General features: G+C 42.6%; 1 protein-coding gene and 1 pseudogene across 1 annotated transcript in view; one reads left to right on the top strand and one right to left on the bottom strand.

The window, feature by feature from the left end:
• Positions 1–27,560, top strand: part of LOC124721953 (thrombospondin type-1 domain-containing protein 7A-like) — a 1,225,854-nt gene that overhangs the window by 517,010 nt on the left and 681,284 nt on the right. The window lies entirely within an intron of this gene.
• LOC124723525 lies at positions 13,014–13,131 on the bottom strand (annotated as a pseudogene).

Below are 27,560 nucleotides of genomic sequence, written 5' to 3'. Positions count from 1 at the left end.
CCCTAGAACTTAGAACTACTTAAACCTAACTAACCTAAGGACATCACACAACACCCAGCCATCACGAGGCAGAGAAAATCCCTAACCCCGCCGGGAATCGAACCCGGGAACCCGGGCGTGGGAAGCGAGAACGCTACCGCACGACCACGAGATGCGGGCTAACGATTGATTCAAGAGTCACATTCTTGTACTTACGATTCAGTTCCACAATCATCCGTGTTCGGCCGCCATGGAATATAGCAATGTGGGTCTCATGTAGTACGTTAAACAGTTCATCAAAACGAACGTAATAACGAATTTCTTCTTTTCCAGTAGACACCGGTGTTATGAGTTTCTCTTCACCTCCGTTGTTGAGAACATCATATCGCTTCAAACGTCTGCAGTGAACATATTTTTTATTGGAAACGAGTTTTACATTTTTCACTTCACTTAACAGAATATCATATTGCTCAGCAGTTACATAAAAATTATTATCCTCCTTCTTATTCACTGATTAACTTCAAAGTTCGTAAAATCTGTTACTCATAACATCACTCAAACTGATGCAAAACTGCAGAAGAAACACCACTAAAACGAGTCACAAAGATGACTATACGCACGATGCTAGACACTGACGGAAACTACAGAGCTGTGAGCGGGCTCAAAACTCATAGCTGCCAACAAAGAAACTTATCTGAACACAAAATCGGCAGCAATGAAACTTGTTTGAACCTGCACGTCGGAGGCGGGAGTCTTCGATCCAGCTTTTAACAGTTTGCATTGGAAAATTTCTAAGATTTATCAATGTATCTTGGTAAAAGTTCGAAAGCTATGCATAAAATGCCAAATTTTGGACTTCTAGCACACCATGTTGGTAAATCTCAGGTTTCGCCGGTTAATTCTAGGATTTACCAATTATCTTACTTTTACAGCAACATATATTAATACGCGTAGCGTCCGCGTAAAAAGAATAATAATAGTAGTCCCCTCCCCTAAGCGGACATCTATACAGTATAACAGTGTTTGTGTCATCTAGGCACTTGCTGATACGCTTGAACGAATAAGCAGGTCGTTTCCAGAATTTATATCCAATATATTGTCGTCATACACCAGAGGAAATTTGTAAACGCAGATACTTACATCTTCGAATATCTACTGTGCAGCCCTAAGTATGGGTAAAATTGCCTAAATGTACGTGCGTGCACGTGTCGCAGGGCCCTAGAGAAGTGTGGGTTTGTGGAATCACGTGCCCTGTGCCATGCAGTGCAGCTGAGATCATAACAGTTAGGCTAGTAGCATAACTACATACGAAATCTAATACTGCCCGTACTCTCAAGCCGCGCCTATAGCTCGTCCCACCAACTTTGAGAAATGGTTAAGTGGAAATATTAACAATAAAGCATAGAATGAGCGTGTTGTTCAAACATAACTACTTAAATTGCTATCGTGTCGTTGCTTTTTAATTACGCATCTTCTTATGGAGTATGATGTGTAATTTACTTAACAAATTCGATGAATCATCAAGGTCTTTAGCATACAGCCGAACTATTTCAGAGAGATACAGTGGTGTCTTTATATTGTTAGATTCCACCCATAGTAACCGCAGTAGATGCTCTAGATACCAGTTGCTACACGACTAATGGACACGTATCACCACCGGCAGGTCGTTTATGTTTTTTTACCGTGTTTCCTCAAAGGATGCTGCAGCAACCATTATTTCAGTTTTCTGTTCATTAAAATATAACAGATGAAAAATTTTCTTTAAAGAATTCAGCGAAATATTTTTCCTCACTTAACGTTCCCTTATATAAAGGTGTACTTTTCCTTACAGGTTCAATGTAAAGATCAGTTTACGCGATAAAGCCTTTACGGACATGCCCAAAACACAGTAGTTACATGATCTTACACTCAGTATAGAACAGCTGTCAAAATATATGTTTACAACAAATATTCCGTGCGTATTGTACCTCAGAACTCCTCAGATATTCAGCCCTTTTAATTAATTTCACCTGTGTCAAAATTTTCATTCATAACAGAACATTCGTGGCGTCATGTAACTATAAATACTCACTTAAAGACGGTCATTACTCTATTTCCTTGAAATGATTGTTAATTTCAGTGATACAGAATTTTTAATAAAGTACTAATTCTCTATCAGGTCTTTTGGAAACTGAGTCGAAGTTCACCCTCTCAGGAACTTAAACTAATTTCTAAGGTCCTCAAGCTGTACGCAGCCAACAACTTTCATGGCTTCACTGGCACAGCCCCTAATACAAGTTCGTAGTTTCATGCACATACTGTAAACTGCTTCCCTTCTGAAGTGGATTTCAATAGCAACCACATATATAAGTTAACAGTTAAATGTCCAGACATATTAATATTGGACTCGTGTAGCGGGAAAGATAGAAATATAGATGGAAAAATGGATAAAGAAGAGAACAAAGAATTTAAACCTAAGGAGACTCTGTAGACAGTGCATATACAATTGCTGAACTGTTTGAACCTGCAACCAGAGAACCCCTTAACAAGTCCTTATAACTATAATTTTCAAAAATTAAGGATAATGTTTATGTAAACCAGCTGCCGTTGTAAATTTCAGAACAATTACGAACTACTAATCAAATTGCTTCGCATTTCTTTTGGTCAACACATTTTTATAAGAACGCGAAATAGTCGCAGCTTCCTGCATGAACGTTAAGTTTACAAGATCATTTGCTGCTATTTTATAAACTGGAAAAAGACACTAAGTACTTATATTGGCAACTCCATGACTAAATAGGAATCCTGGACTCAGGTTTCATGTTTTTTGGGTAGCCATAATACCATTATAACTGTCTTAAAGTTATTTCATAGGCAAAACGGCGAGGGGAAATTACAGCCGATATGAGTCACCGCGTGCCGGCCGCGGTAGCCGTACGGTTCTGGAGCTGCAGTCCGGAACCGCGGGACTGCTACGGTCGCAAGTTCGAATCCTGTCTCGGGCATGGGTGTGTGTGATGTCCTTAGGTTAGTTAGGTTTAAGTAGTTCTAAGTTCTAGGGGACTTATGACCTAAGATGTTGAGTCCCATAGTGCTCAGAGCCATTTGAACCATTTGAACGAGTCACTGCCTCCGATGCACATTTACGAGAAGAACCTAATATATGAACGTTTCTAGCAAATTTAAACTGTATCCCGAACCAGGACTCGAATTCGAAACCTTGCCTTTTCCAGACTACGTTCTTTTTCCGGGTCGCTATCCAGCACGACTCACAGCTCCTTCGTTAAGATTTATTTCTGACAGTACCTCTCTCTCACATTCAAGATTTCATGAACGTTCCCCTTCACTTCTCGACTCTCTGTTCTGAAAAAAAATGTATAATTCGTGTCAGGATGCTCATTCGATAAAAGCTTTCGCTCTCGAATTTACAGGTTCCGATTTCGAGTTCCAATAGAGCACACATTTTTAATTTGCCATGAGATTTCAAATCAGGGTACAACCCGCCGCGCAGTGGAAACTTTATTTTGGAAACAAAATACTTTAACAATATAACAAACGTTGAACGCTAGAAAGAGCTTCCAGTATAGACTGAACTTGGGTACTGTCATATTTTCTTAGTTTACACTGAACATTGCGGACGCGGACTACAGTTTCTGTCATTGGATGTGATATTCTATAGCAAAGAGCCATGATCTGCATGACGTTTCTCTTTTGAATTTCTTAACATGAATTAGCACAAACTTCTTAGTATGGCCGTAAGGTTATCGTAAATCATTCTGAAAAGTTTGGTCCTGTTTCTGGGCTACTATTTTCACTCTGCAGTGGGCACCATCACAGATATGTCAGAGACGACAAGGAACACCCAAAATTGGGTTATTGACGTACACTCAGATAGGACAAAAAGTTAAACGTAAGTATGAAACATTTTTCAGCGTCGATAACAAGAACAAAATACCACAAAGTTCATTCCGATAGTACATGTGATTGAGGCAGTTCGAGCGAGTCATAATAAAGTTACACTCAATGATCAAGGACTACAGATTTTATGGCTGAAGTATGAACAAAATAACACATTATTACTACCCACACAAAATGCACAAGACTGCCATATTATCCTTAGCTATACGAAGCTCAGCTACACCACCTCGGATACATACATATTTTCTGCATGCACACAGAATATAACAAGTCGTACAACAGCTCACAACTATCAATGTAGCGCATCGAAGGAGTAGCCATTGTGCGCCGTCTTTCTGTTTTGTATCCTCAGGATAACGAACCGACTTGGATGTACGTTGTGAAATCAGGATAGAAAGATGCCGGAAAGGCCCAATGAATTATTAAAAATTTCCCAAATAGGCCAAGGAAATGAAAATTACAGAAAATAAGCTATAGCGGAGACACGCTTGTAATACCACAACATACTCAGTACAGTTTAATGGCAATCATAAGCAATACGATAAGAAATGACTAGAAGCGTTTGCTTAACTAAAAGGTAACAGTTGAGAAGTCTACCAATAGTTTCACTGAAAACTGTAAACATCGCTAGGTTACATCCGTTAATGTGTCCTTTCTTTTGAAAATAGAAACGAAGGCCGCATTAGCAAAGAGATGGTGACCGTTGGACAATGCCTTGTTACTACATGCTGTGTGCTTAGTCACTGGTACAGAACGATATGCACCAGACGGCGACATCATCTACACACTTCAGTCACGGTACCACGCAGAGTTCCAATCTATTTACGCCTAGCTGTACCAATTTCTGCCTCCGCTACAAGACTGTCAAAGCGTCAGATTCATTCGCCGCTGGTGATATCAGCTGCCACAGGAAGCGATAAAATCCGGAACTACTTTTCTCTTCTCCAATGTATTGTCAAATACAGCAGCAGTGCTAAAAAGTTTTAGATTTGATAGTTATCTTCCAAATGTTAGGCTAGTCAGCGTGTTGGACTTCGAATACCGGGCCATGCTTCTGTCAATGTCTCAAAGCTAAGTATTAATTTTGTACATAAACTTAATAAATATTTATTATTTGACTCATATTGTATTGCCCATCTTATGTAACTTTTAGAGACTTGCGTTTACGTAAAGTAGCGAATCATGCCGGCCTGCCTCCTTGCACAGTAACTAGCTGGAAATTCGCTACCTGCTACCTATGATGTTGGGTATCATAATATTGTGATGAATACAACACCACATATAACTGCCACTGTGGTTTTGTTTCCATTCCGTCACCAGTAGAGGAGAAATTGAATACCTTCAGAATGTTGGCCAATATATTTTCGCTTAGGAACTCAACGTTGACTTAACATTGAACTCTAATTCTTCATTCCAATTTTCCGGCCGTTGGCACTGACGAACCATTTTAAGATCATTCAATAATATTAACCTCATTCGTCCCTAAATACAAGAAATTATTTTTAATTTAATTCATAAAATTCACTGGAAAATGGACGTACGCTAGTAATATTTGGTATATCTGGCACATTTATGAACAGAATTTGCACGTTATTTTAGAACTGTTGAAGTAAGTAGTATCACTGGTAGTATTATTGACAAGAAAGTAAAGGGCAGGTTGAGTTCAGTGAATCGTAAATATCAAGCTCATTAGAAGCGAAGAGGAGGGACCATTGCCTTTATGAAGAACCAATTTCAATATTCGTCTAAACTGATGTGGAGAATCCGCGTAAAATCTTAATCTGGGTGGCTGGTTGGGGACTAGAACCTTGTTTCTCCAGAATACGACTCTAGTTTGCGCTGTAGTGTAGTATAATTACAATATCATTCGATTACAGAAAGGCCGGCCGGAGTGGCCGAGCGGTTCTAGACGCTACAGTCTGGAACCGCGCGACCGCTACGGTCGCAGGTTCGAATCCTGCCTCGGGCATTGATGTGTGTGATGTCCTTAGGTTAGTTAGGTTTAAGTAGTTCTAATTCCTAGGGGACAGATGACCTCAGAAGTTAAGTCCCATAGTGCTCAGAGCCATTTGAACCATTTTTTTTTTATTACAGAAAGGCAGCATTGCGATGGCTTCGATGGCATTGTTGGTGCTGGTACGTTTTGAAGACAACAACAGAAAACACATCTGTTATTGTTTGCATTGTCGGTAACTAAATTATCTGACCAAAAGAATGTGGACACCAATAGGTAAAGCAGAATTGAAAAGTAGATGTCATGCATGGTGAAATCTCCATTATAAAAGGAGGTAGAGGACACTGTGGAGTGATAAATTTGGAGCGATGAATCACCCTGTACCACATGGCAACCCGATGGAAAGGTCTGGGTTTGGCGAATGTCTTCAGACCCCAGCGTCCAACATCACAGGCTGATTGTCAGTCACCTGATTGTAATGCAAGTCATCATAAAGAAGAATGTATACATTTCGTATCAATATCAGCTTATAGATATTCGGATACCATTGATCAGAGACTGTATATCTAAATCTTTAACTTGATACACTTCTCCAAACGCATCTCTGTCATAAATATTCAATGGCCGTTGCAGAAATCTTAAACAGAAGCACCCCATTTGAAGTAACTGGCCCAGAAAGCGTGTCCATATTCGGAATGCGCAGTGTAAATCTTTTAAGTCAGTAACAGAATGAATCTCTCGTTTCCCTCATTGTGCATCAACCCTGTCTTTGGACTTAAGTTCCTTCTGGCTAGTGTGCCAGCACACTTACTTCCGCAAATTAAACCTCCGTTTTACGGTTTACGTCCTTCATGTGCCTCTTTAAATGTATTCAGTATAACTGAGAGAATTTCTCTTTCCGAAATCAAATATTTTTCCCTTCTTCTCAGTATTCTTGTGTAGGAGGCCTGAACCTTAGGACATAAAATGCACAGGCTTCGCTGGACTGATAGCAACCGTCTTTTACTTGCTTATATAGAATACCGACAATTCATAGCAGGTGTGGAATAAGTATCCCACACCTTCGTACGGCGAAATTAACCATCGGCTCATCCGCTGAGCCTCTCACAGTACAGAGTTATGATGTAAATCGTCGACCGTAAATACTAAATTACTTTTGTTTTCGATATGGCGCAACTGCTTGGATCTACATCCAGAAGTCTAACAAAAAACGGTAACATTTCAGTTTTAAAAGCGTTTCATTCTGACAGTTTTTGTATCCTCTTAAGAGTACTTCGTAAACGATTCCGGATGACTTTCCTAAAAACTTTACTATCGTTCTATATTTTAATTTTAGGTAACCGAAATAGTGTTACACGTAACTAACATACTGCGAACACCCCTGTAGTTTCTGTTTTATAGATTTTTTTCACTTTGTGGCCCGTGTTTTGTACTGTCACTGCCAATCTAAAATGAAAATATAGTGGTTTAAAGAACGTTGAACGAGAAAGCCAGTCGTGTCTTGAAGTTCAATTGGAAATTCGTTGAAAAACTGATAAAAATGACTTACAGGAGTCATTCATCACCCTTGCCTGTCTTGTACAAGATAACAGAAATAAAAACCTTACTGTGGGGTCCTTTGCTTTATCCGATAGTTGCAAGATATACCGTAGAACCTTTTAACACAGCTCCAGTCATCTGCGAAAATTACTGGGGACAGCCGACAGTTCTTTTTCCCCATTTCTTCACATAACCAGTTTCTACGAGGGCAAAACCTCTGCAGAGTCGCTGATACACATGCACATTCTAAGAACAGCTCGTTAAAATTTGTAACAGCGGGCAGCACGCGAATATTCGCAGTTCCATAACAGCCTCTTTCTGAGGGAAGCGCAGTGCTCAATGGGAGAGATTCCCTTTTTCCCTTAGGCGAGTGTCTCTGCAAAGCACCGCGACGGCCTCCGCATGATGAAATAAATGAGTTGCATTCACCCCTCTTCCGGGGTTCATCATTTCCCGCGCCGCATGAAAAGACACCGCATTCCTCAGCCACCTAATTAAAATATCTGGTGCATGACAGGGCCACCACTGACCGGATTAACGCTGCTTCTGTGCCACTGATTAAAGTACACATATTTCACTTTGCAAGGGTTTCTCTACTTCTCACCTCTTCTAACTTGTTTTTTCTTTGCCTTCGGCATATACCTGTTTTGTTATCGTGTCCGACGCACCACTACTAGCGTTAGCGCTATTACCCAGTAAATGACACTTGCAATCATTGTACGAATTCAAAGCCATCAGCTTTAATCCAGAGATTTCAAAGTAACATACAACCCCTGAAAAACACAGCTGTCGTACGAAATCTCACCACAGACCATAACTCCAATAGTAGATTCAGTGTGTCTAGCACGCAGACAGGTTAGCTGCAGGCCTTCAACTGACCTCCTCCTAACCAACACACGGACATCATTGGCACCGAGGCAGAACCAGCTTTCATCAGAAAACACAACAGACCTCCACCCTGCCCTCCAATGAGCTCTCGCTTGACAACGATGGTTTCGGAAATGGCTGTGGTTTGCGGTCAATGGAATGCACGCTACAGAACAACTGGCTCGGAGCTGTCCTTGAAGTAACCGATTTGTAACAGTTCGTTGCATCACTATGGTCCCAACAGCTGCTCAGATTTCTACTGCAGATGCAGTACGATGCACCAGAGGCATAAGCCGAACATGATGGTCTTCCCTCTCGGTAGTGCGACGTGGTCATCAGGCGGCCGGTCTTCTTGCGAGCGCATATTTCCGAGACCAGCGCTGCCAGCAGAAACGCACAGTGGTAACACGTCTGTGAAGTCTCTCTGAAAAATTGCAGAAGGAACATCCAGCTTCTCGTAGCTCTATTACAGACCTTGTTCAAACTGAGTGAGGCGTTGATAATGGTGTCTTCGTCGCCGTAAAGGCATTCTTGGTTAACATTAACTCATCAGTTCCAATCGGAAAGTTAGCTAACTCTCACGACCGTTACAGCGTATATTTAAAGAAAAACTGATAAGCATCATCATAGTGGCCCTAGTAGCTACACTCTTACACGATTTGCCCAAAATTTGAATAGACATCATCTTTCAGATGTAGAAACACGCCTAGCATCTTTACTTTATGTCGCACTACTCCTTCTAGGAGTTGCGACTTTTTTGTGTCTGTGTATGTTACTCGATTACTATGCAGTCGGTACAACCAAATGATGATGAACGCTGTTCAGGCACATTACAGATTTTTTAAGATAAAATTTTGAGATATGTGTTTCAACAGTTCATCCTAGCCTTGGTAACGTAGCTATGAGTCCGTTGCATCTTACTTTGCTCTGAAGCCAACTATAGCTCATGCATTTTTATGTCAAGTAATAAAGAAAACTCGCTGCTAACCAGAATGCCATACATTATCTCTATTTTTTCCCTTTCGGTTTGTACGCTGATCAACCAGAACATTATGACCACCACCTGGCAAGGAATGGCTGCTAATCAGACACACGCACGATGCAGATAGTATCAGCGAGCGTGCTGTCCATGTGTAGAAAGGGAAAGGCGCTCTGTCTGTTTTTGTCTGCTGTTCTGGGAGTGCTGCTGTGAGTGTCTTCAACACATGGCGTAACCAATGTTAAATCACGTAGGATGAGCGAACATGCCTCATTAAAGTGCACACAATGCGCCGAACACTCCGAACGATGGACCTCCGCAGTCGACGACACATGCATGTGCCAAAGTTAAGGTAATGACATCGGGAACTACAACTGAAATGGGCACGTGACTATTGAACTGGACATTGGCGCAGTGGCAGAGCGTTTGCATGGTCTGATGAATCCCGATACCTTCTTCATCATGCCGATGGGAGGGAGCGAATCTTCCAAGGGGAGTGCTCCCTAACACCTGTTCTGTCGGATGGAGACAAGCTGGAGGCGGCTCCATCATGCTCTGTGGAACGTTCAAGTGGGCATCCATGAGTCCAGTGGAGCTCGGGCAATGCACCATGACGGCCAAGGTGTATGGTACACTGGTTGTAGGCCATGTGCACCTCTTCAAGCTGACCATGTTTCCCGACGGCAGTGGAATTTGTATGCAAAATAATGCGCCGTATCACAAGGCCAGGTATGTGATGGAGTGGTTCGAAGAACATAGTGGGGACTTCCAATTGATGTGCTGCCCCCCCCCCCCCCAACTTGCAAGATCTCAACCCGATCGAATACATCATGGATGTGATTGAACGTGGCGTCAGAGCTCATCACCACCCTCTCCTGAATTTACTGGAATTAGTTGACTTGTGTGTGTGTGCAGTTGTAGAGGTCAACTCCCTCCAGCGACCTACCAAGGTCTCATTGCTTCCATATCACGACTCGTCGCCGCAGTTGTCCATGCCAAGGGTGGACATACCTGCTATTAGATACATGGTCATAATGTTCTGGCTAATCTCCTTCCTGTCTTTTCTCTACCCGGTGAACCTGAAAAATTCAAAACACACTATTTCCAATTGCACCCAATGGGTACTAAACTTTCTTCATTTTTCACGATTCTCTTAACCCGCTGCACGACATACAGAGGTTAGTGTTGTTTAACGTCCCGTCGACAACGAGGTCATTAGAGACGGAGCGCTAGCTCGGGTTAGGGAAGGATGGGGAAGGAAATCGGCCGTTCCCTTTGAAAGGAACCATCCCGGCATTTGCCTGAAACGATTTAGGGAAATCACGGAAAACCTAAATCAGCACGACATACAGATCCATGGAGAAGCCACATCAGTTACTTTATTAGTCTCCCTATTACAATAAGTTTAGTGAAAAAATGACACGTTACTCGCAATCTGACTAACTTATGTCAACAACCACATATCACAAATAATGCTAATTTTACAGCAACAGAAAACCGATAACGCGCCATTAAGCAGATGATGTACACAAATAAGTACTGAGCACCTGACCAAAAATTGTACTTATCTTTTGAAGAGCTGCACACGAAAATGCCACTTACACTGGAGCTGTGTTAAACGGTTCTAGAGATTGCGACTATCGGATAAAACAAATATCCCCATTGTAACGCTTTTATTTTTATCTTGTATAAGGCAGACAGGAGTGAATGAATTATTTCCATTAACCCTTTTCATCAGTTTTACAACGAATATAGAAACAGAAATTCTACTTCATTCGCAACTGTTTTCTATTTCAGCACTCTTGGAAACACAATATTTTTCATTTTAGATTGCAGACGGAGGTAAATATTAAAATGTGAGCGCTATGGATGCATTAAACTAAAGCGATTCTCGCACAAAACTCGATAGGAACGCAAACTGCTTACTAAAATATTTTTAAGAAATTGAATAGGTATTGTCAGAAAGTACTGTGACACATACTGCGATTAATCTAAAATAACACAGACTGTTTCGAACAGCAAGCAGCTGCAGCGTTGAGGTCGTAGCAGACACTGCAAAATCACATTTAGATTTTGCAAGAATAAGTTTCTTATCACCATCGTTCTTCTTAGACGACACGCAAAACGAAGTGTTTTAACGCAACTAAAAATCGATGAATATTCGTCGTTTGCAAAATCACAATCAAAAATACTGTCAGATCATTGCTAATTGATATATTTCGTTTATCTTTTTTCATGAATTCTCGAATGACTGAGATTACTAAATAACTGTCCGCAGCTCGTGGTCGTGCGGTAGCGTTCTCGCTTCCCACGCACGGGTTCCCGGGTTCGATTCCCGGCGGGGTCAGGGATTTTCTCTACCTCGTGATGACTGGGTGTTGTGTGATGTCCTTAGGTTAGTTAGGTTTAAGTAGTTCTAACTTCTAGGGGACTAATGACCACACATGTTAAGTCCCATAGTGCTCAGAGCCACTAAATAACTCGATAGGTAGTCAGTACTGCGGGAGCGTCATTCTTATGAATAACATTTTATGGTGCGGAGAGAGTAGTATAGGAGGAATGTGTGGTTGACGTATTGAAACACTTTTTGTGAATTTACACAAATTCTACAATGCTCGAAACTTATTGACTTATGAAATTCATGCAACTTTATAAATTTCCAACAGTTCCGAAGACGGTACTTAATACAGCACGTGAGCACTAAGTTTTGTACATAAACAGTGTGATGTACACAGAAAATTTCAAACAGTTCCGAAGACGGTACGCTATACAACATTTGGTAGCTACGTTTTGGAAACAAACGATGTGATCTACACAGAATATAACAAGAAAGGCTGTAGCCGGGTAAGAAGGGGTTGCTCTAATTCGAATGGTCATCTGTTGTTGCTGTTGTGGTCTTCAGTCCAGAGACTGGTTTGATGCAGCTCTCCATGCTACTCTATCCTGTGCAAGCTTCTTCATCTCCCAGTACTTACTGCAACCTACATCCTTCTGAATCTGTTTAGTGTATTCATCTCTTGGTCTCCCTCTACGATTTTTGCCCTCCATCTAGATTATAAAAATATGACGAATTATTCTTATGTAAATACTTTAATCCAAAGAGGTCCAATGGGACTTATTTATGGTGAATGATGAGCGCACGTTCCCAGAAAAGTAACTGATATTATCCAATTACACTGGTTTCAGTATACATATTTCAAATGACTCCTCATAGTAGACTTCGTTAGGCTAAATATGCACTTATATCCCGTTGGATATCCCCTATTTTCAGAAATAAAAGTCTTGTTGAGTGCAATATTATTATAGGAGATAAATTGTGTTACTATTTTAACAGAAACTGAGAACGAATCAGCTCACCTAGAGCGTTTCATGAAAAATACACGAACTTGAAATCATGATCGCCAGCGAAGGTTTCAACTGTTTTTCCTATACTAGGATTAGTCACAGCTAGTTCAGTGCTCAGTAATGCCCTCCAGTAAACTGCTTTTTATTGTGTATCCAAAGTACAAATTCAACCAACAGATGAGAACAAGAAAGAAGGAAAATTTCACTGTCTATAGACAGCGCACTCTTTCGGGTTAAAGTATTAACTCCTCCCGAACAGGCCATGAAGGCCCAACGGTACCGACCGGCCGCCGTGTCATCCTCAGCCCATAGGCGTCACTGGATGTGGATGTGGAGGGGCATGTAGTCAGCTCACCGCTCTCCCGGTCGTATGTCAGTTTCCGAGACCGGAGCCGCTACTTCTCAATCTAGTAGCTCCTCAGTTTGTCTCACAAGGGCTGAGTGCACCCCGCTTGCCAACAGCGCTCGGCAGACTGGATGGTCACCCATCCAAGTGCTAGACGAGCCCGGCAGCGCTTAACTTCGGTGATCTGACGGGAACCGGTGTTACCACTGCGGCAAGGCCGTTGGCACTAAAGTATTAACACAGCTATAAAATAGTGGGTAAGGACGCTGGCTGAGGTGTTGTTCAAGAAATCACTCTAAGCTTCTCTTAATTTAAGGAAACTTTAGAAAAATGGCTCAACTAGAAGTTAAGCCCCGTTCTTCCCTACACGAAACTTGTTTTAACCACTGTGAAACCCTGTACAGTCAATCAAAATATAATGACGACATCGATTGGTGATCTGTGCTTTCATGTTGTGTACGTAAGTTGTTAAGACTATTGTTCCAATCCAAAAGTCCAGAATATCGCCAACTGACTTGTAACTAATGTTTCTTTGGATTTTCACCAGTCAGATCAAGCGATGGCATCACTCTTATTGCGATTGAAACAGTACACATTGCCCGCTAACAGAAAAGGCAGCTGAGTCGTTCGGAAGAAGTGATGTGTGATCAAGGCTAACTCTGGCTTAGACTTCTTAATTTGAACTATTCGCTGGGGGATGCCTGTCATTGCGATAATACATTCACATAGGTTAGACCTCAATGTGACAACTGTCATGGAACATCCCTGCAATACGGCCACTGATAAAACACTAGCCAAAACTCGTGCCAAAATTCTACGTAAAGACTGTTATAATTGACAAAAAAAAACTTACCTAAAACAAAGTATTGCTTTAGACTTAGTCGATGATAATGATCTTCAGTTCTAGACGAAGACAAGGAACCTCAAACGAACAAACATTTTAATTAAATATCACTTTTACATATTTTGTCAAGGCGTTAGATACATAAAAGAGGAGTGCCCTTTGCCGTAACATCCAGTTAGTTGGCTATTCTGTGAAATGAATTCATATCCTTCGTATTCTGCCTGAAAATATAAGGCACATCGTCCTTAACAAGGGAATAAGGCAGCCTCTCGAAATCTCAAAGGCGGGGAAACAGGAATGCAACATTGCTACCTTTTTATCTCAATATTCATATGAAGTCCCTTACATCCGGCACCACATCACTCTATCACTTGTAGAAGTTTAATATACAGCAGACTGAGGACTCTTGAGTCAGACCAGAAAGCGAGTCAGAATTAAACTATTTACAAAGATCATCGTTGAGCTTTAGTAAGCTACATCCAGCTCAGAGGACGAACTATTGACCATCATGAACACTTTCAATTATAAATCTTACTCAACACGAGTAGGAGAGAAGAAATGTTCGTAACGCTCATGGAATACTTCCAGGCGTCACGATCAAAGGAGTTGTGCAATGGGTAGCAAAATTATTTCCCTAACTTAGTAGTCAACTACCAGAAAATACAGTAATTAATGCAGAACTACTAGAACTTTCAAAATAATTCAGTATAGCTTTCATTTGCATGCAAAAAGGCTCTTCAAAAATCAAGACCTCATTTCATGAACGATACATCATTTTCCTAGTCTAATTTGTCGTTGTATAATATGGACCACTTGCTGGAGTCTCATGAAAAATGTCATAAAGCGACCATGGAAGACTACTTAGACTAAAATTACAGGTGTGTCACTATCAGTATCTTCTAACAAACTGACACTGTTTCCATTCAAGCATTATTCAACATTTAGTTATATGAGGAGACCACATTGCATTATTCTATACTCCTGGAAATGGAAAAAAGAACACATTGACACCGGTGTGTCAGACCCACCATACTTGCTCCGGACACTGCGAGAGGGCTGTACAAGCAATGATCACACGCACGGCACAGCGGACACACCAGGAACCGCGGTGTTGGCCGTCGAATGGCGCTAGCTGCGCAGCATTTGTGCACCGCCGCCGTCAGTGTCAGCCAGTTTGCCGTGGCATACGGAGCTCCATCGCAGTCTTTAACACTGGTAGCATGCCGCGACAGCGTGGACGTGAACCGTATGTGCAGTTGACGGACTTTGAGCGAGGGCGTATAGTGGGCATGCGGGAGGCCGGGTGGACGTACCGCCGAATTGCTCAACACGTGGGGCGTGAGGTCTCCACAGTACATCGATGTTGTCGCCAGTGATCGGCGGAAGGTGCCCGTGCCCGTCGACCTGGGACTGGACCGCAGCGACGCACGGATGCACGCCAAGACCGTAGGATCCTACGCAGTGCCGTAGGGGACCGCACCGCCACTTCCCAGCAAATTAGGGACACTGTTGCTCCTGGGGTATCGGCGAGGACCATTCGCAACCGTCTCCATGAAGCTGGGCTACGGTCCCGCACACCGTTAGGCCGTCTTCCGCTCACGCCCCAACATCGTGCAGCCCGCCTCCAGTGGTGTCGCGACAGGCGTGAATGGAGGGACGAATGGAGACGTGCCGTCTTCAGCGATGAGAGTCGCTTCTGCCTTGGTGCCAATGATGGTCGTATGCGTGTTTGGCGCCGTGCAGGTGAGCGCCACAATCAGGACTGCATACGACCGAGGCACACAGGGCCAACACCCGGCATCATGGTGTGGGGAGCGATCTCCTACACTGGCCGTACACCACTGGTGATCGTCGAGGGGACACTGAATAGTGCACGGTACATCCAAACCGTCATCGAACCCATCGTTCTACCATTCCTAGACCGGCAAGGGAACTTGCTGTTCCAACAGGACAATGCACGTCCGCATGTATCCCGTGCCACCCAACGTGCTCTAGAAGGTGTAAGTCAACTACCCTGGCCATCAAGATCTCCAGATCTGTCCCCCATTGAGCATGTTTGTGACTGGATGAAGCGTCGTCTCACGCGGTCTGCACGTCCAGCACGAACGCTGGTCCAACTGAGGCGCCAGGTGGAAATGGCATGGCAAGCCGTTCCACAGGACTACATCCAGCATCTCTACGATCGTCTCCATGGGAGAATAGCAGCCTGCATTGCTGCGAATGGTGGATATACACTGTACTAGTGCCGACATTGTGCATGCTCTGTTGCCTGTGTCTATGTGCCTGTGGTTCTGTCAGTGTGATCATGTGATGTATCTGACCCCAGGAATGTGTCAATAAAGTTTCCCCTTCCTGGGACAATGAATTCACGGTGTTCTTATTTCAATTTCCAGGAGTGTATGTTGCCAGCCTGCCAAAGTAAATTATGTACTTTGGTCAAAAGTAAAGGTACCGACATCGGTTAAAGTAAGGTAAGAAGATGAACTGAAATGTAACATAAAATAATGATTCATGAAGACTTAAAACTGGGATAGACAGAGGACTTGATTGGCTACGACTTACCCCAGCTGACATTGAATACATTGTGTATTTACGACGGAGGCATAAAGCAGCACATAAGACATTACCCACAACTAGTGGCAATAAATTGTGTGTGTCAACTTTGTGGAAGGGTGTATGATTCCTGAATAGGTCTGTATATTCACCAAAAATCTGCAATCAGTCATTTCTTGGAAATATACCATATTTGATAGTAAATCACAATCAGTCAGCTACGCACATTAACTTGTCTGTTAACTGGTCAAACACTAATTCAGTGAATAATAAACAGCTGTTCACTTACGTTCAGACTTCCCGTTGGCAGTAGAACCATGAGGGGCTGATTAATAGGTAAATCTGGTGAGGAGCAGGTCATGGCTTTACTTAGAAAACTATCCTAGCGTATATATTTAAAGTAAGTATAACAACAAAGTGTGAGCGTATATAGAATAGCACAGTGATCCCCTTCCTCTTCACACACCAGAAACAAGAGAAGGGTGAGAAACTGCAGTAACTTGTTCAGTAAATGGATGAGTGACTAATCAGAAGAGCAGAAGAAAACACGTCCTCGTGCTGGTAATTTATTAAGATTTGAGAATACAAATTCGAAATAAACGATAGTTAATACTAATACCGAGAGTGTAGGCAACTGGCGTCTCGATAAGTCGTCAGGAAAGAATGAGAACAGAAAGAAACTTCATGTAAATCTAGATTACTAGATCTACAAACACGAAAAGTATTGAATGTTATGGAAAAGTATTATCATATACAGACTACCGTTTATCATTTTTGGTTCGCAGTAATTGGTCGTCATAAACAGAACCCACATGCACAGCGCTACTATAAATGATTCAATCGCTTTCAGAGTTCTATATTTTTTCGAAGTATTACATGTATAAACATAACTGCAGCATGAATGGGACCTTAAACTCATCATGTTTTCATTTTGAACTCTTGTACAGCGAATCAAAATGTAATTACGACATGGACTGGTCATCAATACTTTCATATGATGTACGTAAGGTTGTTAAGACTACTGTTCTAGTTCAAAGTTCCAGAAGGTCTCTCTGGATTTTCCCGAATCAGATCAAGGGATGGTATCGCACTTATCGCGAGTTAAATGATACACACTGCACCCTAAGAGAGAAGGCTGCATACACGCTCAGAAGATGTGATGTGTGATCAGGCGTAAAATAATAAGCGAAATATCGGAGGAAGAAATAATACCGTCCAGAATGAACGCCGCAAAGAGGATGAAATCTAACTGCATAGTGGTGGTAAGGCTGTCAGCTGAAATATCGACAGAAGAAGAAATACAATATGATGGAATCTGGCTGCAAACTTCGAACACCCTTTAATTCTTGAAACACGTTTCTCACATTGGTAACTGCTGATTCCCAAAATAAGTCTACCTATTTTATAATTTGACAATTGAAGAGTTTAAAATCTTATACGAACTTGTAACTCATAATAATTAGATTCCGCCGGTGGTAACACCTCATATTCACTAGTAGTACATTGTTTATTATACTTCGTGATTGTGCTAGAAGCCTTGTAGAACGCTCCTAAGCGGTTGTTATCTACCAGCGTGTGGAATTCGATAGATTTCTTTTCGACTTTTCATGGCTCCAGTGGCTGATCAAAAGGCTTTACTGGTTTACTGGAACAGGGAGCATATTTTTTACGCTAATGTCATTTTAATTTTGACATCTTCAAGCTTTCATTCGCTAAGTATTCATGACAAATCAAACACATGGGCCTGTCTTCAGTGTTTACAGAACTAAAGGAAAACCTTATTTTATAAACACATTTCTGCATGCTAATGCACAACGCCCAATTTTTATCAATCTGCACATATATGTTGTACCAGGGTGCTCCGGATGCTGGGTAGTCTATAGATTCAGTTTTCTCTGTGATCTTTGACATATTTAACCAGCTATCAACCGCTACGATATTCTTGATAACTTGTAGCTCGAAAACTATGCCGATCCATAGCTCGTCACAATTCACGAGCTCCTTTTCATTTTGGTGCGCGAAATTACAGTAGCAATACTTGACAACATAATATACACTGAATCCGAGCAACTTGCTACACCACCGAACATAATAGGACCCAAGCTGTTACTAATCGTGCACAGACAGCTGTCGTAAATTGCTTATCGTGGGTCACAGTTTATGCTTATGGCTGACACACAGGGACAGTTTTCCCTATCAATTTTCAATCTCGTACCACACATCCATTCAGACAATAAATTACTTAGAATTTGATTGCCTGTTAAATCAGATTGCGGTTACTGATTTACGTGTAAGACTTCTTCAGAGTCCAAAAATTTATCGTTAGTAAACGCAAACGAAATATGTCGTCTTCGAGTAACGTATAGACAATACACCTCTGCAATACGTTCGCATATATAATATTGCGATAGAAAATCAGCGAAAGCCATTGTTTTACTATCTCCGGTAGCAGGAAAAAGCTCTCACTTCATTTAATTGGAAGCGAATAATACGAAACTGCTTTTCGGCCTCCAGTCTGACAACCACGATTAAACGAGGGAGTGTGTGGTCGGCTTTCCGGATACAACCAGCTTTTGTTATGGAATTAATGATAGGCTCTTTCGAACATAATTCTCTATAATCGCCTGTTATTGACAACTTGTAATTGTTAAAATTTTGAGCTGTCCTAATTATATCGCTTTCCTGCTGCTTCCCATCCATTCCGACGTAGTGACAGTGTCATACGGCAATCATTTTCGCTTACAGTATGTTTCTGAGTGCCCATTATACGCTTTGAGAGCTTGTAGTGATGACAGAGTAGGTATCATTCTAAATAAGAAGTAATGTTCAGAAGCCTACCACATCAGTGTCACATGTAAAAATACGTAAATTAATATATTCCACTTCCCTACATTCACTTTATGAAGGAACAATAGTAATTAGTTGTGATTCAAACGATTATCATACTAGGGCGTGCTGAAAAGGATTGTCTCCGAATTTTTTTTTTGGTGAAAATTCTTAAAGCGTTTGAAGTAAATTAAACGTTATTAAAATTCTATATCTTTATTCTTCATGTCTGCATGTACAGGGTGCCGGCCGCGGTGGTGTAGCGGTTCTAGGCGCTCAGTCCGGAGCCACGCGACTACTACGGTCGCAGGTTCGAATCCTGCCTCGGGCATGGATGTGTGTGATGTCCTTAGGTTAGTTAGGTTTAACTAGTTCTAAGTTCTAGGGGACTGATGACCCTAGATGTTAAGTCCCATAGTGCTCAGAGCCATTTGAATTTTGCATGTACAGGGTAAGTCACGTAAGACATAACGCCTCTTCTATTTCGTTAACAGTTACACTTATCGAAACACGGTTTTCGGAAAATGTTAGGGCGTCCAGGGGCACGTATAGTTTTGTTTGGTTAAAGTTTTTAGTGCTTGTGGCAACGGAGATATTGAGGCAAGTACTTTCATTCCTTTCAAAAAATGAAACCGTATAATTTTTATAACTGCATTCGATAGCTCTTGAGAAGACAATTACACTGATTAATGGTGACGTTGAAACATCTCATAAATTTTTTTTTGAAATGTCTTAAAATGTGAGAGCACAGTGGCCGGAATTGGCATTAGCGGTGCAAACACAGCAAGCAGAGCTCTCGTGCCTGGGTCCTTCTCTGCACTGCAGACCGCTCATTTCTGCTTCAATATTCGTTGCGTGCAGACATGTGCAGCAGTGAGGAGAAGTTGAATAGACCCTTTTTATACTGTGAATTCAAAAGAAATGCCGTAAAGACAGTGCAGCGGTATAGGGCTGTCTATCCAGATCGATAATGTTCGGAACGCCGGACAATAGCACGAATTATTAAGACCCTAGTGCGGACAGACGGCTTGAACGTCAAAAAGAGGACAAGAAAGAAGACTGCAACTGACATAGAACACGAAGAAACGGTTCTGGCTAGAATACTTATGAATCCGCAAATTGGCATGAAACATATTACAAGGAATGTGAAATCAGCCAGACGAGTGCCATTCGTATCCTACATCGACAGAATACCCATCCCAATCATCTGTCACTACATCAGGCACTCGACGACCGTGATTTCGAACGTCGTACGGAATTTTGTTGGTTTGCCCTTCAGCAACTGAGAGACAACCCTACGTTTTTCCAACGTGTGGTCTCTACCGATGAAGCTATGTTTACTAACTATCATACGCTAATGTAAATTTGGCTACTGGGCAGTCGCAAATCCACACTGGCTTCGTCTGGTGCAAAATCAGTGGCCTTGGAGCGTAAACGTGTGGTGCGGCATCATAAGAAATTACATTGTAGGACCTTACTTCATCTCAGGTGTTCTAAATGGACATTCATACTGACACTTCCTGAAGAACATTCTGCTGGTTCTCCTAGAAGAGGTACCACTGGATATTCGACAGTCACGTGGCTGCAACACGACGGTTGTGCAGCTCACTCGTCCCTTGTTGCAATGCAAATACTGAATGAGAATTTCCCTGGACGTTGGACAAGACGAAATTCTGTTGTCAAATGGTCTGCGAGGTCCCCCGATTTGACTCATCTTTATTTCTTTCTTTGGGGAGCGTTCAGTGGTACAGTCAATGACGAAGCCCCAACTATGCCATACCCTACGTGTCATCGAATCGTCAGTGCACGCTCTACCATATCATCCACCGTAATTACACGTGTTCATCGTTCTTTTCAGTGGCGTTGCAAATGTGCCTTTCAGTCCATGGTAAAAAGATTGAACACATCCTTAAACAAAGGATAAAGTAATTTTTTTTAGTGGAGCATGGTGGGCCGATGTCGTTTTTGGGGCCGCCTCTTCCGTGGATTTTGAAGCAGGCTTCTCTTCACCGATTTGCGTGATTTACGATGATCTGACAGGTATGTGGACAGAGTAAGAGTGCACGTCTCAGTCATGCAGTCCGATGTATTCAGCAGGGAGGTGTGTCAATGAGATACTAAGCCAGTGTCATGTATGTAAGTCGGAGGCCTCTCATAGCTAGCAGAGGTATTTTTAGGCTGTGCAGTATCGAGAAACGATCCTAGGGCCAACACTCAAGCATAAGTTCGTCTTGAAGGCGAGAATTTCGAGCACACTGCCCTCACCTCGTGAACGTGTTCATTCAGGAGGTAAGAATCAACCGAAACGAATGTCCTGTGGTGTCTGCTGACATACACCTGACTGAGCGTGCCTAGGACCAACCGAAATTCTCAGTGAGCCCTCGGAGGAATCTTCCTCAGATACTGGATGACCCCCAGAACGTTCACACCTGCAGAGTGGCATGAGCTTGTGCAGCAACCTCTCGATCACCTTGTGGATAGCACCCGAGCATATTACATCTACATCTACATCTACATCTACATCCATACTCCGCATGCCATCTGACGGTGTGTGGAGGAGGGTACTTTGAGTACCTCTATCGGTTCTCCCTTCTATTCCAGTCTCGTATTGTTCGTGGAAAGAAAGATTGTCGGTATGCCTCTTTGTGGGCTCTAACCTTTCTGATTTTATCATCATGGTCTCTTCGTGAGATATACGTAGCAGGGAGCAATATACTGCTTGACTCCTCGGTGACCTTATGTTCTCGAAACTTCAAAAAAAGCCCGTACCGAGCTACTGAGCGTCTCTACTGCAAAGTCTTCCACTGGAGTTTATCTATCATCTCCGTAATGCTTTCGCGATTACTAAATGATCCTGTAACGAAGCGCGCTGCTCTCCGTTGGAGCCTCTCTATCTATTCTATCAACCCCATCTGGCACGGATCCCACACTGCTGAGCAGTATTCAAGCAGTGGGCGAACAAGCGTACTGTAACCTACTTCCTTAGTTTTCGGATTGCATTTCCTTAGGATTCTTCCAATGGATCTCTGACTGGTATCTGCTTTACCGACGATCAACTTCATATGGTCATTCCATTTTAAATCACTCCTAATGAATATTCCCTGATGATTTATGGAATTAACTGCTTCCATTTGCTAACCTGCTATATTGTAGCTAAATGATGAAGGAAACCTTCTTTCTATGTATTCGCAGCACATTACACTTCTCTACATTGAGATTCAATTGCTATTCCCTGCACCATGCGTCAATTCACTGCAGATCGTCCTGGATTTCAGTACAGTTTTCCATTGTTACAACCTCTCGATATACCACATCCGCAAAAAGCCTCAGTGAACTTCCGATGTTATCCACAAGGTCATTTATGCATATTGTGAATAGCAACGGTGCTACGACACTACCCTGCGGCACACCTGAAATCACTCTTAATTCGAAAGACCTCTCTCCATTGAGAATGACATGTTGCGTTTTGTTATCTAGGAACTCTTCAATCTAATCACACAACTGGTCTGATAGTCCATATGCTCTTATTTTGTTCATTAAACGTATCGAACGCCTTGCGGAAGTCAAGAAACACAACAGACTGCCTAAATTTTGTTTATTGTTTCTTTTCACAGCAAAGTAATTTTTCTTTGTAGTTCCATAAATCTTATTCTTTCCTTTAGTGATCTCTTTGAAAATTAGTCATTTTACGTTCCCAGATGTGCAGGTGTCTGGACAACTATGTAGGGCACTTTATTTGGGCTAATACTGCTTACAATTTACGTTCATTCTAGCAGTGGAACTGGAAGCGAAAAATCAGGAATGGAAGTTAACAACTGCGAGTGCGCGCACCGCGGTTCCCGAATGTCAGTCTAATTTCGTAGCGTACACATTGTAGGTGGATATGTAAATGATTAGAAATCGATTATTCTGTGACAGGTAGAACGGACGACAGAATACATTAGTGTTGATCGTGTTTGGTGCTGTTAATAGGTCTAATAGGGTATATAAAGGGCCGGACCACTGTCAGATGTTGAGTGATCACTGTGAAGGACACGGAGATGCCGTCTACTCATCTGAGAGTGCGGTATCAGAACCTATGTTTTAAAGGGGGCACATTGTGCGTATCCATTTGACCAGCTTGTAGAATCGAGCAATATCTGCGTTTGTGGGGTAGTCGAATGTGACGGTGGCCTGATGTTGGACTGCATGGTAATGTGCGGGCAGGTATACTCGTTGCCAAGTTTGTGGTCGACCACGTCTGACCACCACAAGAGAGGATCACCGTCGTGTGCACAAAGCACATCGCAGCACCTTTACATCTGCACCTGCCAGCCAAGAACGTGTAATGGTCTCTTTGCAACATTATCTGTCATCCAACTCCATTGGTCTGGAGAATTACCGTCCAGTGCGTAGGCCTCCGTTAACATCACAACACATTCCACTGCTTTTTGGGTTTTCACATGACCGGGAAGCGCGGACTGTTGATAAAACGCGTCGCGTTGTCCTCAGTGATGAGCCGTGCTCTTGAACTACCCCAGATGATCGTCGTTGGTGAGTATGGCGGCGACCTGGTAGAATTCCCAATCGTCCATTGTTTTGTGGAGTCGTGGTAGTGTTACTTCTTGCACATGGTGTGCGGAGCCATCGGGTATTGCTTCACGTCATGGCTGGTAGTGATTGAGGGAACTCCAACTGCACAACGGTACCTATCGGCATGATGCATCACCATGTGTTTCCTCTCATGCGGCAATATCGTGTTGTCATTTTCCAACAGGACAATGCTCTTTCATATATGGCACATTGGACTATGAAACGTCTGATGTTGAAATCTGTGGTGGCCAGCAAAACTCCCTGATCTGTCCCTCATACGTCATGTGTGGGACCAGCTCGGAATTCAGCTCCGCTTCAGTGCCACTGTCCAGGATGTCAAGTGCCAGTCACAACAGCTGCAAGCCAGTGGGCCTCAGGAGAGGATACAACGGCTTTGTGACTCCATTTGCATCCAGGTCAGAGCATGCATTCAGGCCAGAGAGAGTGAAACGTCATACTGATAAGTGGGTTTACACTGCTAAGTTCTTCGAAAATCTGACTCGATTTTGTAATAACTGAAATAAAATCGTATACGTTGTCAGGCTATGAAATACCATGTCGTTACCTCCCCCCTTTCCTGGTGCTCAACCTCTTTTGTCAGGTAGTGCATTTTTTGTCACAGTTTAGTTTTCTTATTACGAGTGCCAAAATTAAATAAAAATTTTTGTCTTCCTCAGTTTCTTCGTCCTTGTTCATATTCCATGATTTATAGGTACTTCATTGTCAGGAATTTCTATTCGAATCTGGGTAGCTTGTTCTTGGCTGAATATGCTGCATGTTGTGTTACTCTACTCCGTCGATGATATTAAAAATAATTGAAACTAGACATGATTGTCTTATTGGGATTACCGCGATAGTTCTTTGAATAAAAATATGGCATTTCAGTCTTTGATCACTATTTTTTTTATTTTCAGTGACCGGTTTCAGGCTAGTGCCCATCTTCAGATCATATATTGCAGTTACAGAGTAACCTGTCAGTACAGAACTATTGGTTCGCTGTCATAACTCGACAGTAATGACAGTGAAACCAATAGTTCTGTACTGACAGGTTACTCTGTAACTGCAATATATGATCTGAAGATGGGCAGCTAGCCTGAAACCGGTCACTGAAAATAAAAAAATAGTGATCAAAGACTGAAATACCATATTTTTAAAAATAATTACCTATTGTATAATTATATTACGGCATACTACAGGTCTCATCTTGAAGATGAAGATTGTGCGTGCATTGTACCAATCTGCTAAGGCAGTAGAACACAACCAGCCAGCAATAGGCTTGCTACTAGAGATTATTTTTTAATTTATTTCACATCAGGAGTGACCTCTGTACGGTCACAAAGCTACTATATTTAAGTACTGAACTTCAGTTATCAGAAAGAAAATCATTTTTTTCAGTTACTGAATGGAACATTTTATTTTGAATATACATTATAATCCTTCACTACCAATTTATACTTACAGTAAATGTAAAACGCATATACTTTTATGCGTTTATTGTTCCTTTGTCTTTGTACTCCATCTGAGATCCAAGCCTCGTAGACTTAACGTCATAGTTTTTGTCTGAGGTTTCGGTCACTGCACTATTTCAGCTACTTATTGTATGAAACTAACCTTCTTTCCATTTTCATTGAATACAGCTTAAGGTGTGACATGCTTGTAGGGATTATTTTCAGACATCACTAGCAGGTCAAAGAGACAGAGACAGTTCACTTCTGATTCGCGGGGATTCCGCAGTAAAACAGGGCAGTGAGCGCATCCTGCCGGCGACAAGTGTGACACAACGCCTACTGCGGCCTCAGCGCCTTGCCACAAATGCGCCGCACAGCGGAAAAAAAATGCAAACGGTCGCGTTTTTCTCGCTACTGCGACGGAGTACCACAGTAGTGCGCGACTCAATAAACAACTTTGGATGGTATGAAAAAAAGTAGCCCCGGCTTGAAAGTACGATTTTCCGAGCCGCTGTTAAGTTTCGTACCTATAAACATGAATGTCTCGAGTGTTACCTTAGACGCGATTTAAGCGGGTAGTCACCCACTCCACCGGCCGAGGTATGACACGTAGTTTAATAAAAATAAACAGCAACTACAGGATGTGAGAAGAGGTTCGCAGTTCCTGAAGATACCTAAGTAGTTGTCTCGGTCCAGGAGAAAAAGAAATCATACGCCACGACGGAATTGATAATAGTAATGATATGGTATCGTAGGTTCGGGTTGTTTTTCTCCCAGGGTGTCGTAGTACAGCCACCAGGGAGGGCGCGGAATCAGGAGTACTCAGTTAGCAAGAATATTCTTTATTCTATAAGACGTGTTCACAAAGGTTGTTGACAGTCTCTCACACCTTCTTCTCTTCCTAGAGCACCATCATATCCCATACATTAATCACACAACCCAGTCCCAGTACCCAGTTTCCCAGCTATTACTCACCATTCCAGCTAACCTGCTGCGCCACTACATCCATATTCCACCTTCCATGCACTTCCATGCCTTATCCATCCTCTCCCGCTACAATTTTATTCAACTCCCATTCCACAACGATGAAATCCGTCCCGAGATATATCCCTCTTTCCAACCCTAATCGCAACGTTCCACCTCACACCATTCTCCAATTTTTTCCTTTCCCCTTCATCGACCTTGCTGACTTCTAGTTGCTACCCGCGGATCTACAGGGCTCCATACTCATACACATCAGCGCACCTTTATCTTGAAATTTTTTTTCGTGTGACACCTCGCATCATCACCAAACCACGGCATCATTCACGTTCAAAGTGGTTGTATACTAACTGTTATACTAAATCGTGAAGCGCGTTTTAAACACCATCAGTATTTTCATCTATGTGTATTTTACAGATCCTCGTTCATTGTGATTTATTTTTATGTAAAAATCATTGCTGTCGTTCTCCTATGTATCTTCTTTAAAAAACCATCTGTCACTGTAGCCTTTTATATGTTTTAACCACTTTTTAAATACAGCTCTCGTAACCTCTGGCTGAAGAGCTGGCGCCGGCCGCGGTGGCCGTGCGGTTCTAGGCGCTGCAGTCCGGAACCGCGGGACTGCTACGGTCGCAGGTTCGAATCCTGCCTAGGGCATGGATGTGTGTGATGTCCTTAGATTAGTTAGGTTTAAGTAGTTCTAAGTTCTAGGGGACTGATGACCTAAGATGTTAAGTCCCATAGTCCTCAGAGCCATTTGAACCATTTTTTTGAAGAGCTGGTTTTGTCCCCTTTGTGGGGAACTGAAATAACAATAAAGAAAATAAAAGTTGATAATGGTGGTTCAGTGGAGTGTGTATACACACAAGCAGTGGTAGCGCCCTTAGCGTAGCACAGGGCGACGTTCTTGGGAAGCGTCTGTGTGCATATGCAGGGGCGACTGTGTGCTGCTGCAGTGAAGCAGCAGCCGCTGGTGCGACCTAGCGTAAGGTTGTTGTCACGCGTCTGGCAAGCGCCTGCCTACGCTGAACGGCCTGTCATTCCTGGGAGTTAGTCAGGGGTACTAGCGCACTGGTGCTAACCCCTCGGAAACGCACAGAAACCACACGAATACGCCCTAGAAGAGGTCTCCCAATGGTGGCTCCGGATCGAGACCAAGAACCATTAGGTCTGGTATTGGCTCGTGGGCCGACATTTAACTGAAGAACTGTTAGACTAAGCTGAAGCTGCTTGGCTGGCATGGGACCAACGGCTGGCACGGAGTACGTCACGGCGTCGGCAGTAGTCGAAGACAAATGGCTTCTAATGCCTGAGCGGCGAGTATTTATAATTGGTTGGCCCAGTTTATCTGTGTCAGTGCCCCACCTTTGGTTGAGCCACGGTATGTGGAAATTGAGCACATCACTGCAGTGTACTATGCTTTTGCACCA

This window comes from Schistocerca piceifrons, chromosome X (assembly GCF_021461385.2).
Source record: "Schistocerca piceifrons isolate TAMUIC-IGC-003096 chromosome X, iqSchPice1.1, whole genome shotgun sequence".
Classification (NCBI taxonomy): domain Eukaryota; kingdom Metazoa; phylum Arthropoda; class Insecta; order Orthoptera; family Acrididae; genus Schistocerca; species Schistocerca piceifrons.
The sequence above is the reverse complement of the archived record's forward strand: the minus strand, read 5'-3'. Positions and strand labels throughout refer to the sequence as shown.